The sequence below is a fragment of the Talpa occidentalis genome, unplaced genomic scaffold (assembly GCF_014898055.3).
Source record: "Talpa occidentalis isolate TD23 unplaced genomic scaffold, MPIMG_talOcc4v2.1 talOcc4.11, whole genome shotgun sequence".
Lineage (NCBI taxonomy): Eukaryota > Metazoa > Chordata > Mammalia > Eulipotyphla > Talpidae > Talpa > Talpa occidentalis.
The window spans coordinates 87,380,805-87,399,042 of record NW_023601104.1 but is presented as its reverse complement, the minus strand read 5'-3'; the positions used below and the strand labels follow the sequence as shown (position 1 = coordinate 87,399,042).

The following is an 18,238-nucleotide window of genomic DNA, read 5'->3' as shown; positions in this document are numbered from 1 at the left end:
ATCCCATCCTTTGCCCAGTGTGACTCAGTGATGCTGCCTCGTAGGCATGGCAATTTGTTTTTATAGAGCAGCTGAAATGTCCCATTTACTTTTGTTTAAACCAAATTGTGAGAACTTTTTCCTCCAGGATCAGAGTTTTCTGAGATAAGGGACTTTACAAGTATAACAATGTATTTTTAATTATAGCAGGCCCCTCAGGTAGTCTGGGTAAATAAGAAGGAAGAATCAAAACATTTATTCTAGCCCCTAAATGGATTGAATCAACTCTTCCTGAGTTATTATGTTACCCACCAGGGCTAAACCAACTTTGGGAAACTTCATTTCACTATTTAGCTGACTCAGGAAGGGCTTTTTGAAACTTCTAGCTAATCTATAGTACAATTCAAAATCTTCAGCTGCTAAAAAACTGCACTCTCCAGTTTTCATTCTGAAAAAAAAAATGTGTCTGCCAGCATTTTCAAAATGCATTTTGCGAGGTGCACATATGTTAATATAAGTATAGCAAAGATTGTCCACCTCGTTGCTCTCCTATTAAGCAGATTTCCCTTTACAATCTCCCACAGAGCCAGCCTCTGCACTGCAGGTTTAGAGAGAACAGAATGGCAATGCTTTCCTTGCCTGCTGTAGCATGACTTTAGCTCTGCTCTCTCCTTCCAATCTCCCCAACACAGCCATTCGCATGCCTGGTATCTAGTCTTGCTCTGCCTGGGACAAAATAAAAAGTCGTAAGAATAAAACACAAGCAAGGAGCTTCAGAATCCCAAACAATTGCACTTTCTAGTTATCATTATCATTATAACATTCATTTATATTTTAAGTGACTATTTGAGTTTATTTCCTAAAAAGAGAAAACTCAGTGCAAAAATAGCAATATCTACCAGCACTCAGTTTTGAGAATCCAAATGAAGGTGGTGGCTGAAACGTCAGATATGATTTTTTCCTAGCAGAATCACATATTCAATTTCAAAGGTGGCTTGTTATATATTTAACTTGGAGTCTCATCATCAATGTAAACTGTCCTGTTAAGTCTCCATATGCACATTTGTATACAGTGTATCAAATGGATAACCCAGTGGGTGCCATGTTTTCCCTATAGCTTGGATTACGCATTCAATCCTGAGCTATCATCTATTCCACTCGCTTCCGTCTTTTACTCCTCATTCTTGAACTTGACAGCTGATCTCTTCCATTCCCTTAGACTCTTATATTCTCTTTATACAAGCAGCCCTGTTTTTACTCCCAGCACCTAGATCTTGATTCCCTGCTCTGGGGCAGGGTTTATACAAAGCTCTGTACAAGATGAGCCTGGAGCATCTTGCAGTACCAGAAAGTAAGGAATTCCTAATTTAAAAAATTTATATATATTTCAAAAAAAGATAGAGCATATCAAAGGAACCAACCTCAAGGAGTTTCAGGGGCCAAAGCTAGGACAATTCGAGCAACAGAATAAATAACATAGAATTGGATAACACAAAGCATAAAATAAACATATATGACCCCATGTTGATATGAATAAATGGTCCAACAAATACATGGAGGAGAAGAGACAAATCTTTCATACAGAAAAATTACAAATAACATATGTAGAGACTTCCCCAGCCTACCTGTTGTTATGGACAAAATGTTTAGATCCCCTCAAAAAACTCATGTTGAAGTCTCAACCCCCAGTGTGATACTCTGGGAGGGAGGGACTCAGAGAAATGATAATCTCACCCAGGTAGAGTCCTCATGACTGGGATAGTGCCCCTAGAAAGTGACTCTGGAGGGCCTCCCTTGTGGTATAGGGGTGAAGCTCAGCACTATCACCACTGTGACCTGAGTTTGATGCCCAGGCAGGGAGCTAATCTATATATGACACAGCAGACCTCTCCTGTCTCGCCCACTGCTCCCCTCAGCAGTGTATTTCAATAGATCCACCTGTTCTGTCCCCCACTCTGTCTCTGCTGAATCCCCCTGCATCTCTGACCTGCAACCCAGTTCTTGTATGCATAAATAAATGAAATAAATCTTTTAAAAGAAAAGGAAAGTGATTCTGGAGAGACTGCTCTGCTTTCTGCCTTATGAGAATGCAAGGAATTAGCAATCTACAAGCCAGGAAGCAAGTTCTCACCTGCCACCTTGATGTCTGCACCTTGACCTTGGACTTCTCAGCCTCCAGAACTATGTGAAATAAATGTTGTTTTTTATTTATTTTTTAAGATTTATTATTATTTATTTATGCATACAAGAACTGGGGTATAGACCAGAGGTTGGGGGTAGTGAGGGGATTCATCAGAAATAAAGTGGGGAGCAGAACAGGCAGATCTACTGATATACACTGCTGAGGGGAGCAGTGGGTAAGACGGGAGAGGTCTGCTGAGCCATGTGGGTCAGCTCCCAGGCCAGGGATTGAACTTGTGCCAAGGTGGCTGGTGATAGGTTGATAGCACTGAGACTTAACCCCTGCGCCACCAGAGAGGCCCCTGTCTGTTGTTTTTAAACCACCCACTCTGTGGTATTCTGTCACAGCAGCCTGAACAGACTAAGACTACAAAAGCAAAGCATTATATCCCCACGCTCTGCTTTATAAGTGATCTGGATTTATGACTTACTTTCAAGGACAGGAGTGTGGACAGAAGGAAAATGAACTTAGAGGAAAAAACTGGCTAACACTTTAAGCAAATGATCAAGGTTACTATCCCCAGTGATAAGTCATGTTGACACATGGAAGCCCTCATAGGATGTGGTAAGAAAGGCATATTGCTATTCACCCCCTCCAAACCCATAATGCAATTTAAGTATGAGAGAAATATCAGAAGAATCACATAAACTGAGAAACATTTTGCAAAATGCCTGAATAATTTGTTTCAAAACTGTCGAGTTCATAACAACAAGGAAAGGATGAGACAGTCACAGACCAGAACAGACTAAGGAGTTGTGATGAATTCAAAGTGGTGTCCTAGATTGGATCATTGTACAGGAGAAGGACATTAGTGGAAAGCTGTAAAATCTGAATAAAATCTGGGGTTTATTTAAGTAATGCCCCAATATCATTTTCTTAGATTTTTGGTCTTGGTTCCAAGGTTTTATAAGATGCTGACATTGGGGGAAACTAGGTAAAGGACATATAGAATTTCTCTATACTATTTTTGTGATTTTTTTCTATAAATCTAAAATTATTCTAGGCTTAAAAAGTTATTCAAAACATTAGAAATAAATAATTCTTGTAATTCAACATTTTGTTCTTCTATGACTTTAATTTATGACTACAGAGTATGTCTTTAGGATTAGGAAGTAAAAAGGTAGATAAAGGAAGAAAAGAAAATGAAGATAGCAGTCATTTGCAGTCTTGGACATATGCTCACATCTGCATATTTGAGACACAACTCACACACCATAAAACTGACACTGTCAATATGCACAATTCAGCAATTTTTTTTTAATTTTTAACAATTTTTTTTAATAGAGGCATGTTTTATTTATTTATTTGTTTGTTTGTTTGTTTTGTTTATACAAGCACTGGGTACAGTCAGAAGCGCGGGAGGGTGAGAGAATTCACCAGACCCAGAGCGGGGAGCAGAGCAGGCAGAAGGACCGAAGTACACTGCTGAGGGGAGCAGCGGGAGGCAGGAGAGGTCTGCGCGCCATGTGGGACCCTCCTCCGGTGGCCGGGGAGCAGCCGGGGATCGAACCGGCGCTGCAGAGGCTGCGGGCAGCTTCGCAACCCAGCGCTCAACCGCTGCGCCACCGGGGAGGCCCACAATTCAGCGATTTTTAAATAAATTCACAAATGTACAAATATCACCCCTAATTCTGGAGCATCTTTATCACACCCAAAAGAAGTTCCATGCTCATTAAAAAAACACTCCCAGGGCCTCCTCTTGTGGCGCAGCGGTTGAGCACTGGGTTGTGAGGCTGCCCGCAGCCTCTGCAGCGCCGGTTCGATCCCCGGCCACCGGCGAGGGTTCCACAAAAACAAAACAAACAAACAAAAATACTCCCATTCCCCTCTCCCCGTAATCCTTGGCAACTAGTCATCTACTGTCTATATTATGGATTTGCTTATTCTGGACATTTCATGTAAATGAAATCATACAAGTGTTCTTTTTTGTATATCTTTCACTTTACATATTTTCAATATTCATCTATGTTGTAGAATAAATCAATAATTCATTCTCCTTTTTGGCTTTGTAATATCCCATTATATGGATATACCAAATGTGTTCATCAGTTGATGGGAATTTTTTTCAATTTCTAGTTTTTTACTCATAGTACTGCTATGAACATTCTTTTTTTAAAAAAAAGATTTATTTATTTATTTATACAAGCACTGGGTACAGTCAGAAGCGTGGGAGGGTGAGAGAATTAACCAGAGCCAGAGGGGAGAGCAGAGCAGGCAGACTGACGAAGTACACTGCTGAGGGGAGCAGCAGGCACAGCAGGAGAGGTCTGTGCGCTATGTGGGACCCTCTCCGGCGGCCGGGGATCGAACCGGCACTGCAGAGACTGCGGGCAGCTTCGCAACCCAGCACTCAACCGCTGCGCCACTGGGGAGGCCCAGCTATGAACATTCTTGTACAATTTTTTGGGTAGACTTATGCTTCCCTTTCTTAGGATACATACCTGGGAGTGGTAACTACTTGGGATTCTATTACTGCTCAAATTCCAAAATGAATTTAAGGAAATAATTCCTATTTTCTAAAGTTAAATGCTGACATTCATGACTGAAAATATATAATGGATTTGCTAAAATAAAAAAAATGGAGAGGCTGAGTAGTGATAAATTCAGACAAAATAGGATTGACAATAATTGCTATTTGCAGAACTGACACATGGGTTGATCGTGCCATTCTCCACAGAAATCTTTAGTAAAAGACAAAAGATTTATATGATTTTAAGACAAACCAGAGTAACTATAATTCCCTTTTATTGAATACATTTCAAGAAATTTTAATGGAAGAAACTGATGCTCAGGATTTCCTATAGCTTAGGTTGCCAAGAAAAAAAAATTTAAAACTACCATAGATGATTATAAAAGAATGATCTCCCCCCAATCATAGGAGCAATACCATCTTTATATAAAGGGAATTTCTTTAATTTGGGAAAAATAGCCTTTATGAAAAAAACTCATTGCCTTGTCTTTATATTTTTCCCTCAGGCATGGACCAGTCAGGATCCCCAGCCTGGCTTTGGGAAGCACTGAATCAGACCACAGTTCTGAGAAGTTAGAACCACAAAGGCTCAGGTGTATGAGTGATTCAGCCTACTTTTTGACAGACACAAAGAACAATAGCACAGGTAAGAGGAACTAGATGTTCTCAGGTGGAATTCTGTTGTTGCCAAGCTTCTGTCAATAAACCACAGAGTGTTGGGCTATACAGCCCTAGTAAAATTCCAGCATTATTCACAATATAGTAAATGAAGTAGCTCATAATTACCAATTAAATCGATGGAATTGTGAGATGGGGGAAAACAAGATGGGAAATGGCTACGGCTGTTGTGAATTTTTATTAGTTTTTTTATTATTGAAATGTGCATTTTAGCAAGTTTTGATTTCAAGTCTTTAATTGAAAATTAATACAAATGGGAGTAATGTACAAAAGATGAAATGTAGCAGTAGAGATCACTCATTTGTAAGATCTAATGTACTGGAACCATTTGAGTTAGAAACCTCCAGTACTGATTTTGTAAATGTTTTGAGGAAAGCAAGGATAATTATAATTGTCAACTCAAAGAACCTTAAAAATTGGATTTTATCCCTCTTTTTTTACTTTGGGCTAGTAATGGCCTCTAGACCAATAAGTTAGTGTCTCCACTGACTCAAACTTTAGACATTTCTTCTAAGCAAGGTAATGATAAGAGTTATAAAATCCACAAAAGTGAGTTGAGACATTTTCACATATACGTATGTATGTATATCACTGCCATCCAAGAACGAAATTGATATTAAACCAGCACAACTTAAACTTATCCTATATTTCTTTTTATTTTTAGCATTTAGCTAATAACATATCTTCTAGGAGATCCTCTAAACATTCATATTACCCCCTCTAGCCCCATGTTTGGAATATCAGGTATCATAATCTATAATCAATAATTTTGAATTTACAAAGTACTTATTTTTGAATGAGTGATTCCTCAGTGTAATCTTGCAAAATTCATCAGTGATAATCCTTCCATTTTATGATTGAGAATTATGAATTATAGAGAATTTCAAGGATTGTTTAAACATCTATGTTCCTAACAGCTTCCCATATTTCTCTCTCTCCATGCATTACTTTTAGCCTACTATCCTTTTCTAAAGAGTTTGAACCACATTCAGTCAATCAGCAAATATTTACAGGGTACTGATGAAGTTTTAGGCACTGTTTTGTTGTATAGATACAGCAGTGAATAATAATAGAAGAAAAAATTAAAAGGTATTTTAGCTAACTCTTGAATGTGAAAGAAAGACAGTCAAGATTTAGAGAGAACAGAACAATCTGCATAGAAGCTCAGTAAGTTCAAGACAGAAGGGAAAAGCCAGCATAACAGTAAATTTACAGGGCTGAGCATTATCAGAGCCAGGTCATGCAGGGCATCATCCAAGGTATAAGAGTTTGCAATGGGAAGCCACAGGAAAGTTTTAAGTCCAGAGAAGAGGACCAAACTATCTTTAGGGAAATGTAGCGATTTTATTTCAGTGATCACATAATTCAATACTAATTTAGTATTGCAGTTATTTGACCTTATGCTTTATATTTAGTTCTTGGATTTCTCTTTTGTTCCCTGAAAACTACTTTGACTCCATGCGACCTAGTCCCACTCTAGTTAATACTTTTAAATATGGATCTTTCCCTAGTTTTTCTAACCTATTCAAGGCTGGCGTCATGCTGACTAAGTCCCCATCATGCAGTTGGCGCTGCTGTCAAGATCCTGCCTTGCTGGACCACTTGGGCACTTGACTGGCAGTTGAATTGTCAAGTTCTACAAATAGCTTATTTGCCTGCTTAGCTGGACACCTTCCCCATCTGTTTAGAATAGTTCTAAAGTACCAACTTCCCACCCCTCCATCCAACAACCTGGGTGGGCAGGTCAAGAGGTTAGGACTATGGAGCTTAGTCCATTTTCCTGGGGCCTAACCCCCCTGGCTGTCAGGCTGTCTCTTGAGCTTAATTTTTTTTTTTTTTTTAAATACAACTCACACGTAGAGGCACAGGCAGAAAACCAGATGGGATTGCCATTCAAAATGCAAGAATTCCCTAGATAAGCTCAGTCACTGATTCTTTTCCAAAGTTAATAGCATTCTGCCCTGTGAATTTAGCATTATCTAAGTAAATAGTTGTTAGAACTTTCCATTATTGTGACATAGAAATAATGACTGTATTTTAACTATTTCATTGGATTAAATGTGAACATTTTAAGATGCAAAAATATAGCACTTAATTCCATAAATCTTGTGATATTCAAAGAGAAGTTATTTCTAAATTCAGAATATTAGGACTAAAAATCTGAGTCATAATTCAGCGGCAGTGGATGCATCAAAGACAGGGTTCTTTGAGGTCAGGGTTGAAGCATTTTGGCAGCCAGTGGCAAGTGCCTGTGTCCACAGATCATACCTCCCTGGACACATTAGAGTCACTCTGGATAGAACATTAAAATTGTGGGGCATGGGGACAGGTCATGACTCTGGAAGGGGCTAACCAGCCTCATCTTATTCCTGTTTTTTTAGTAAAAGGGAACAATGTCTGTATGTTCTGAAACATGGTAGATGGGGAAACTTCTCTAGAATCCAAATGTTTGTTAAAATATAAAAGCATTTGTCTTTCAATTTTCCTCCTAGTGTCTTCTCCTTTCCCCACTTACAGTTTTGCTGAAGCAACAGCAAGTGTCCCTTCGCCATATACAGATAAGCAATGTTGCCAAGCCACAGAGAGTAAGTGGCATCTAGAAGGCTAACTGAAACAGATTTGTCAGGTCATGTCTATGCCATGGTGCCCAAGTAGCACTTGAGACCCACTGAACCAACCAGAATACCATGGAAGAGTTCAGGATGGCAATCCTTTGGGGAGATGAACTTCAGGAAGTCAATCTTGCTGACTTTAACAATATTAAAGCCTGGAAAGTATTAATAGTTGATCGTTTAGCAAAAACAGGAGGGAGCCAGAGAGTGGAGTTGATATTGGTAGAAAGAAATTGTCCTTGGCAGAGAGAGGAGATTCAGGAAGAATTTAATGTTTGAACTGGGAGGAAATAATAATAATATTCATCATCTCTTTTTGTCATGCCTCAAAGCCTGAAGAATATAAACCATGTATAAATTGCTTGTGACATTGCACTTGTTTTAGACCAACTCGCTGGAAGAGACATGAACTGGTGAGGGCTCGAGGGGGCCCAATATAGGGGAACCAAATAAGACATCAGTGTTAAAAAAAATAACAGTATAAAACACAACAAAGCAAAAAAACAGACAATTATAAACCAGAGACATCCTGCAGGGGAGGAGGAGGGAGAGGGATCAGAGGGAGGGAGGGGGGAGCACAGGGGACTGAGGTGATGGTGCACGGGTGCATTGGGGAAGGAAACTCTATGGGGACTACACGTGAGGGGTGGGGGATAGAAAATATTGTTTAAAAATGAACAATGATGTGGGCCTCCCCTGGTGCCACAGTGGTTGAGCACTGGGCTGCAAAGCTGCCCGCAGCCTCTGCAGCTCCGGTTCAATCCCCAGCCCCCGAAGAGGGTTCCACATGGCGCACAGACCTCTCCTGCGGCCCGCTGCTCCCCTCAGCGGTGCATTTCGTCAGTCATTCTGCCTGTTCTGTTCCCCGCTCTGGCTCTAGTGAATTCTCTCACCCTCCCACGCTTCTGACTGTACCCAGTGCTTGTGTAAATAAATACATAAATCTTTTAAAAAAATGAACAATGATGTAAAAGTTTTTTAAAAAATTATTAAAAAATTAAAAAAGAAAAGGCAAAAGAGAAAAAAGGGAAAGAGAAAGAGAGAGAAACCCAGAGAAAATAAGATGCATTTCCTTTGTAGTCTTAGTGAAAGGAATATTGGGGTTATGTGACACCCAGGCAAAAAGCCACACAGAAAGAATTCTGCAGCAAAAGCAGCAAGCCTAAAACAGATGCTCTGTTCTAGGTGAGGCAAAAACCAGATAGACTGAGTGCTCAGACCAACCACAGTAACTAACAGTAAGGACATTCTCTTTGCCTTGAACAGAAACTACAGCAAAGAAGAACATGTTTCTACGATGACAAAACAACAATATAGCCTGCCATACAGACAAGGTGAATGTATATGAAGAGTTTAATTTTTCAGGGTGTATTAATAATTCACCTGCTCATTAGGTTTATTAGACAAGATTAAGCCTAATTGGAACAGAGCAACCACAAGGCAAATTATTAAAATAACTGATGGGACTTACTTTTTTGACTTTAAAAGACAAAGTCTAGCAACCCCTGATACTTATATGTCTGATATATGTCTAATATGAAAAAGGAATGAAGAGTTTTTGGTCTCCAAGAACTAGAAAATGTCTCTGTGTGGATGATTCAAGGAAAGAGTGGATTCTTCGAGTGCTGAGGTAGGGTTTAATTTGGACCATGTTGAGGAGACAATATTTTCAAAGTGGATGTGTTTCTCTGATGGGGGATGTTTATTATGAGAGAGGTTATGTACATGTGGGGTTAAGGATCCCTGGGAATTTTCTGTACCTTCCTCTTAATTTTGCTGTGAACCTACCGCTGCTCTAGACAATAAATTGAATATTATGTTTCTATGTATTAACATTACAAGTCCTTTCTCCAGCACACTAGGCCTCCATATTGCTACTTGCAACCCATGCCACAAGTCATCAGACCACAGCAATGTATGTGTTGGAATACATTTCTAAAAAATAACTTTTTAAAACTATATTTGACCTGACTTGGGTCTCTTGAGGTCCCACAGATTTAATAAATAAATGAAGCAAAAATCCATATTTGAAATATTATAGTAGGAAATTGAGGAAGAATAAAGATTGCCAAACATAAAAATAAGTGATATTAAAGTTGATTGCATCTAATATTTTATCTTACCTTTCATTCCCATCCCAAATAATACCAAATACTTTTAAAGCAGCATGAACTATGGCCCAGCTCTCTTTAGATTCTAGGATATCTTTGCTGATTTATGCCCTAGGATATTACAGATACAAAAATCAAAATAAGTCTTTGAAAAATGCCTGGCCCCATTGATTTTTGTGGCGAGGCTCTTGCTTGGCTGAATTTAATTTAAATGTAGCTCTTTGTTACAGCTTCAAGAGGACGACAGTCATTTCTAACAAGCACCAATTATTCAGAGCATGACCCTAAATGCTGTATTTCAAATAGCAAAAGAAAACAAGCTATCCTCTAACCTACTTCGCATTGCAGGAAGAGAGGCTGTGTGAAAAGAGTCCCCAAAGTACGACCTGACTCAGAGATTCGCCCTGACCAGGACCCTCCTCCCTGTGTTAGTGAGTCTCTGGATGGGCCAGTTGCACAAATACAAGAAGATCAGGCCAGCATCCTGCAAGGGGGGAGGGAGCTTGGTATCACCCTCCTTGGATAGCTGTTTGCCAAGTTCTAGTTAACCCAGTTACAGTAAAGCCATTGTGGACTCTTTAGTGGAGCAAGCCTCAAATCTACATGGCATTCACGATTTTTTGATGGCATGGCCACAACCAGTAAGTGCAATTTAGTGGCTTACACATTGTCATGAAAGGGGGCGGGCAAAGGCTCAAGAGCAGTGGATTTTACGGCAATAGGAAATAGGAAACATTTTGTGCAGTGGCCAACTCCTTTGCATTTCTGAGAATGAAATGCCCCCTAGATCAAAGTGACAAAGTGCTTAGGATATTCACGGGACAGAAGACAAAAAGAGTTCAGTCACTGCCAAAAACCAGCCTTCTGTTAAGTATTTAGAAGTTTAATAACAGTACTTACAGGAGAAGCAGAATGTAGGAGGGTAACTTGAAAGTGTGCACAGTTTAACAGAAACTGATCATTCTTCTTCATGAGGCAGGCAAACAGTGATGAGTCTTACTCACTCATTCGTTCATCATCATGCATATATTGAGCACCTACTGTATGGACCACTGAGCTAGGTATTATAAGGAATACATAAATACATAACCATGCCTCCAGCTTTAAGGAGCCTACAAGCTTATGTAGTAATAACACATTATTAGATATTATATACATGCATAAATCTGAATGTCAGGCCACATGTAGACCACTTGCAGAAAAGAGGGCCAAAAACCAGTCTTGCTATTTTAGCTCAACACTCCTCCTCTGAGAAATGAAAAGACTGTGGCTAAAGAGGTAGGAGAGAGGCCATTTCTTTGGAGGGACTTGTGGAATTCTGCATGTTTCCCACTCCATGTGCTTCTCCCCTGCCATGGCAAGATTAGGGGGAGGGGACTTTCTTCTTACTTCGTGAAAGGCATTTCAAGAGGACACTTTGGTATCTCTGGGGTTACAGGATCTAATGCAAGACCCACACTGGAAAAAGACTCCAGGCGAGGAGCTGGCTGAAGTTCCTATAGTGTGTGACTCCAGGCTGCTTTGAGAGCAAATGGTGCTTCCACTGATGGCAGAGACAGGGACACATCACTGTTTCTCGAATACTACATGTGGTCTCCAGCACATAGAAAACAGCTGTCCTGCAGCAATGTAAAAGGTCTTTTACCCAAGAGGGTAAAGAGACAATGGGCTTAAAAAGAATGGGATGGAAAATAAAGTTGGCTTCTGTTGCATCTGATGGAGATCAGCACACTCCATTTAGCAGCTATGGTGCATTAAGTTGGAAAGTCTAAATTTCATTAAGATACTTGAAGATAAATTTTTAGAGGGAAATACTGTTTTATATCACTAAAACTTGTTATATGCTACTAATGTATTATTGAATATAAGCTGGATCTAAAGAAAGCATATTATATGCCCAAGGAGACAAGTGAAATTTTAAGTTATTATCCAGATAATTATCTAGCCTACAGGACTCTAAGTTTTGGGAAACAGAGAGAGTTTGGAAGCCTAGAAAACTAATTTTTACCTACATGTCTAACACATGAATACATGACACAAATATAAAATGCAAACTTGGACTCAGTTTAAATGTATTTGGTTTGTTACCATAAAAAGGCATAGAGTGATGCCCTTTAAGAGAAAATCATTAAATAAATTATAGAGGTTTTGCATCCTCCTTGAGGAGCTAAGATGAGTTAGAAGGAGAAACAAAGCCAGCTTCTCCTGTTTTAGTCCTACTCCTTATGGAGGGGCAGTGAGGACATTCAGAGAACAAAGAATAAACCCTTTTCTATACCCAGCTTCCCTCCTCCTTTAACCCATTAGCAAGTGCTCCAACCCACCACCTTGCTTCCCAATCCCCTTGACTGCTTAGCAAAACAGGCCCCAGCTCTGTCCTCTCAAGGTGGAGGCTATGGCTTGCTGCTTTCCACAAATAGCTTACATATAACATAGAAGTCACAGAGTCTGCAGACAAGAGAAGGTAAGGTCTCACCCACGTTAGTATACTGACAATGGCAGTGACAAAAGAAAAGTCCTCATTTTCTGCTTTTCTAATAGTGTTCTTTTGACTATACTACCTTAAAGGGAAGGCATGCAGGAATGAATGAGTGTGTAGTCTCAAACACACACAATAGGTAGATATTTCCCTATCCTCCCCCTCAAAGTTAGGGGCACTTTCAAGCAATTTTATTGATCAGGCAGCAAACAAATAAAAGATACTTGAAAACTTCAAGGGAATTTACAGAGTCGCTTCAAAAGTAAAGAAGTTAGTACAATGTGTCCTGAATCAAACAACTTATTAAGCAAACTAGGATATTGTGAAAGTTCATGTCATCTCTGCCTAGCAAAATCATACTGTAAGTAAAAATTCCTGATCACCAATCACCCACGTTAATGCACAATCAAATAAATTTATTTGGTTGGTGTCCAGTCCAGAAAGATGTATCAAGGCCTTGACCAGGTCCATAGAGTTGGAACAGTTAAATTTAATCTCTGTGGGGCTCCTATTCCTATGATGGTGCATGGGTCCATGTCTTTCTAGGAACCATTCTTAGATAAGAGTCAATATTGGCCAAGTCTTCACCCCACCGTGCTCCAGCCTCACACCAGTGCCAACCCTCACCGAGGGTCCTCAGCCTAAAATCAAATGACTGCACAGACCCCACTACTAAGTGAACCTCTTATGGTTGGGAGGCTCATTCATTTATTTGACCACAGAGATAAAGTTATTAGCTCAAACAGGAGATCTAGGTCTTCCCCTGCCAGCTGTTCTTTCAATAGCAAAAAGCAATTTTTTCCATAACATGAATAATAAAAAAATATGTACTAATGAGATTTACGCAATATTGGAAAGAAGGATTATGAAGAGGTAATTACACTTTTAGGAGATTTACAGATTTCAACCAGTTAAGCCTCGGGGTATGATTATCTCATTAGCCCTGTGCACTCAGAATAAATATAGAATAGGTTGGGTGTGACCAGTGAATACATTTTGCCAAAAAGCCACCTTGTAAAGAACAAGCTGTAGATTCAGAGGGTATGTACCAAGTGTTACCTAAGTGGATTTCATGCTTATGAAAGGGAAGCAGCACCTGGCAGAGCTGCCTCTCCAGGTTCAGAACCATTCTCATCTCTGCCACGTTGCCAGGCTTCCATTCAGTGCTCACAGTCTCATCCCTACCTTGGGTCGCCATCTTCAGAGTGTGGCCTGTTCTTTCTCTACCACACTGAAACTACTGACTACCACTACTCAGGCCACGTCTGTGGCTTGTTCCTCAGTTGCCCTTGAAAATGCCTTGTCCATCACCTCTTGCTCCTGGGAAGCGTATGATCAATGTGAGCTTGGGTGGGGGGGAGGGCTAGAAAATAAAACCAACTCTCTTGGTTTTGATTGGATCCTACTCTAAAACAGTTCTTGAGAACAGAGAGAGCCAGGAAGAGTTATGCTTGAGAGAAACCATAATGGAGCAAAGATTCTAGAACCACCAACTAAGCAAAAGAATCCCCATAATGCTTAACATCAGATGAAGTCCTACTATGTGCTGGGCACTAATCTGAAAGTGTTTGTTACCTGTAGCAACTCATCTAATTCTCTCAACAATCTCATGAGATAGGTTCTCCTAGAATTCCCATCGACGGAGGAGGCAATAGAGGTTCAGGGCAATGAAGTCAATGGTTCCAGGCTCAAATATTGAAGGCAGACATTCCTCTTCAAGAATCATAATACAATGAAACACCCAATTGTTCCATTAGCATAAGTTATGTACTAGGCATTGTACTCTGGAGATGCTCAAGGAGGGCTCAGGCATTGACTCTAGTGGGGTAGATCTTTAAAGTAATTGTCATATTTCCACATATCAGGTGATATGAGCTTATATTCCTTCATTCAAAAAAATATCAAAATTTTTCATGTCTTTCTTGTGTTGTTTTGCTACCAGGTGTCTATCTACTCACCTTAAGGTGACAAACTACCTTTCCTTTTTTTCCATCTTTATTTTCTCACAATATCTGGATGCCATGTGCAATCATTCTTGCTGTTGCTGCAGGTGAGAAGTTTGGGGTTATGGAAAGCCCAGAAGAACAAGTCTGAATTGTCTTCTTACAAAACAAACATTTCCTTGCTTAGTGTTTTCTGCCCAGAGCTAGGATCACATTGTTCAGACTTGTAATGGACTGGGTGCTCCTGAGAAAGCAGTGCCACCACACCCAGGTATTACCTCAGGGGTGTTTTCTCGCTCTTCATATCTGGATCTATAGGGTGATGTTAGCTTCTGTGTATAAGGAACCCTGAGATTAGTCACCAATGAAGAAGAGAAGTGTTCTCCATGGATGGGGAAGTCATTAGGTTCTAATCCACTATTGCAATGGTGTCAGTTTCTCCAAGAGGGAGACAAGGATAATAATAATCGTCACTTCATAATTAGTAATCATGACTTCATAACTGATCACATACTATGTGCCACTGAGAACTGTATACTTAAGATCTAATTTAATCTTCACACACACACACACACACACAAATTGAAATAAATACTAATATCTATCACCAGGGGCTGGGTAAGGAAATCAAGACTTTGGAAAATCAAATAACAGTTGTCAGAAGTGGACATAATATCTTAAACCAGCACTGGATGCCAGCACCGGATACTGGTCAAGACTGCCCTCTTGACTAGTATTCAGTGTGGTCTTCTGCCATCCCAACAAAATGAAAACAGCATCGAAAGGAGTGTCAACATGAGTGTGAGTGGATGCTGCCTGGAAGAGCTTTCATGAGGGTCTTCTGAATGGAGATATGTTTTCTCAGTTGTTCCTGACCTTGGATCAACTGCACACTTCCTGGGTAGGTGCTTCTTATACCTACAAAAGTCCTCTGAGTGATTTGAATCACAATGTGTAGCTTCAAGTCCACAGGGAATTCCTCTCTCCATATGTTCATTTATTTATGTCCAGTTCTCCTCAGAATTATGTGTGAAGATATGAAGGCAAAATCCTGTATCTACCATAAGGGCCTCCCTTTAGAACACACAGAATTTTTTTGGTTATTGTTATTTTTCAGAGAGGATGAAGTTGACCTTTCTTTTATGCCATTGGTATTTATCACTTTTAGGCTTCAGAAACACAGTACTTCTTTTTTATAATTTGGCCACTTGTTTTTTATGAAATAGTTTTGGGTATAGCTGGTGGCACTGGAACCCTAAAATCATGAAAATAAAATTTAAAATGTGGTGTATAAATAAAGGACAAGAGGCGATCAAATGGATGGTTAAACTAAATATATAAAACATGAAGATTAAGGAGTCATATCCAGCTAACTAATGACATAGAGAAATGACAGTTTTATTATCAGACTTTCTTAGAAAAGAGTTATCCCATTATCCTCACCCTCCAGGCAAGAAAAATAAGAAATACTGGGCTGGGGTGGCTTGTTTGGGATCACGTAGTGGGAGGGATCAGAAGCAGGGCCATGTTTCCGGTCTTTGGTCAGGCTTGTCACCTATTCTCAACCCTTGTATTTTTCACTTCCCCTCTGGTTTTACTCCTGATCTTAATTCCTCACTTCCTTCAGCACTTCAGGTCCTACTTCTTCCTGCCACTAACTCTTGTGGAACCAATCCCATATGACCAGTGTTGGCCCCTGGTTGTATCTTTGCTGTGCTCATATTCTTTCTCTCTCTCTCTCCCTCTCTTTCACTCCTACCCATACCATGGTTGGTCCCAAAACAACAGCAATGGCTACATTAAGGGTGAATACACACTACAAAACAGGCTACCTCAGCAGAGACAACTGACTCTCTCTGAATTTTACGATTTGGGAAGTCCTGTACCTTCCAGTTACTTTTTTAAGCACCTGGAAGCAACAAGCAAGTGATGTAACATGTTCTCTTGATAACAAGCCAGAGACAAGACCAAATATTGGTCTTTCTCATGGACATTTAGCCAGAAGTCAAACATCACCTTCCCCCTTTACTATGGTGAAGTAAAATATTTGTGTCGGATGGCTCCAGTGTATTGCATCACCCTTGGTTTTTTGTTTTTTGGCTTTTTTTGCATAGGAAATCTGTCAGAACAGATCAATGGTGTTCAGCAACCATGGCAGGATTCTGAGTAGCCATGAGCAGATACTGCCCTGAAGTATCTCTTGTTCTTCTCACAGCAGTGGAGCAGAGGGCACTGCTTCACCAGTGCCATGAGGAGGAGAGGAGTTTTTGCTTCTGTGGACATAAGAAGTCTCCTCATACTGTCTCAGGCAGTGTCCCCAACTGCCACTGGAGGTAGCACAAGGAGCAAGGCCAGCTGGCAGACCCACCTGCTGGCTGGCTCTCTGAAACAGGTTCAACTAGTTAAATCAGAGTAAATTGCCAAGCCAGGATTATCCTGAGCCCAGCACTGGCAAAAGGTCAGAACCAACCCTGCCACTGAGAGGAGGTGGCAGGGAGGCTGGGAGGTGCTTCCAGGTGTAGGGCACATGGGTTTCCATTCAATAGCTTCATTCTTGCTTATGGTTATGGCTGAATTGTGTCTATCCAAAATTCATATGTTGAAATCCTAACCCCTTGGTACCTCAGAAAGTAAACTTATTGGGAAATAAGGTTGTTGTGGATGTAATTAGTTTAGCTGAGGTCAAACTGGAGTAGTCTGGGCCCCCATCCAATCTGACTGGTGTCCTTATAAGAAGACGCAAATATTCAGGAAGAACACCATGTGAACATGAAGACAGAGATCAGGGTGATGCTTCTACAAGCCAAGGAATGTCAAAGATTGCCAGGAACCCCCAGAAGCTACACAGAGCAGGCAAGAGAGCTCTCCCTCCTTGCCCTCCGAAGGGACCAGTCCCTGCACCTTGATCTGGGACTTCTAAGCTCTCACACTGTAAGACAATATATTTCTGTTATTTAAGCCACTCAGTGGCTTAGTCTTGACAACACTGGTGAATGAAAGCAGATCATATTTTCAACGTTTGGAGGAACTTAGTAAAAAGCTCCTGCAATCTCTGTATTCATTCCAGACACAAGTTGCTAGAACAGAAGGCTTGTAGAACTCATCATAGTTAAGATTGCTCCTTATTGGGTGACACATTGTTTGTTTATTTCCACCCAACATATACCATCAAGGGAATGACTCCAAATAAACTAAGACAACAAACGCTTTTTAATAAAACTTAGGTCTTTCTGCACAGTCCTTTCTAAAGCTGAACAGCATTTCACAATGTCGTCAATACCAGCTAAGGACTTCCCATGACTCAACCAGTACACTTGATGTTCATTCTTTTCTTCCCTGTGACAATTACTATTGTGTATGTGCCATGTACCAGACACTTTGATAGGCATTAGAGACCCAAAAGTGAGCAAAACAGCCATTGTCTTCTTGTGTTAATGAGGAATACAGATATTGACCAAACAGCCATTCTAATGTATACAATTAACAGTGGCAAGTGCAATGAAGGGGAAGTTTCACCACATTTTGTAGACAGCTATTTTTCCTTTGGTATGGAAGGCAGAGCTGATCTTGCTCCCTAGTGTATGTGAAAGCTGCAAAACTATGAGTATTCATTCATTCTTACCCCATTAAAAAAAAAAAAACATGAATGTTACATTCAGGAAACAGAACCACTTGTCAGAAATAATCATCTTAGTAACACTTAGATCCCTGAAGAGGAGGGAATAGGGGCTGAAAGTGGTCAGGAAAAAACAGAGAGGCAAAGGGAACACAGAGTGAGTTTAAG

The 18,238-nt window shown here is 40.2% G+C and overlaps 1 non-coding gene across 1 annotated transcript; it reads right to left on the bottom strand.

Moving 5' to 3' along the window:
- Positions 1-4,761: 4,761 nt before the first annotated feature.
- LOC119239702 (U5 spliceosomal RNA) lies at positions 4,762-4,892 on the bottom strand. Its single transcript, XR_005123968.1, has one exon. It is a non-coding gene; the product is annotated as a U5 spliceosomal RNA (small nuclear RNA).
- Between the last annotated feature and the right edge of the window lie 13,346 nt (positions 4,893-18,238).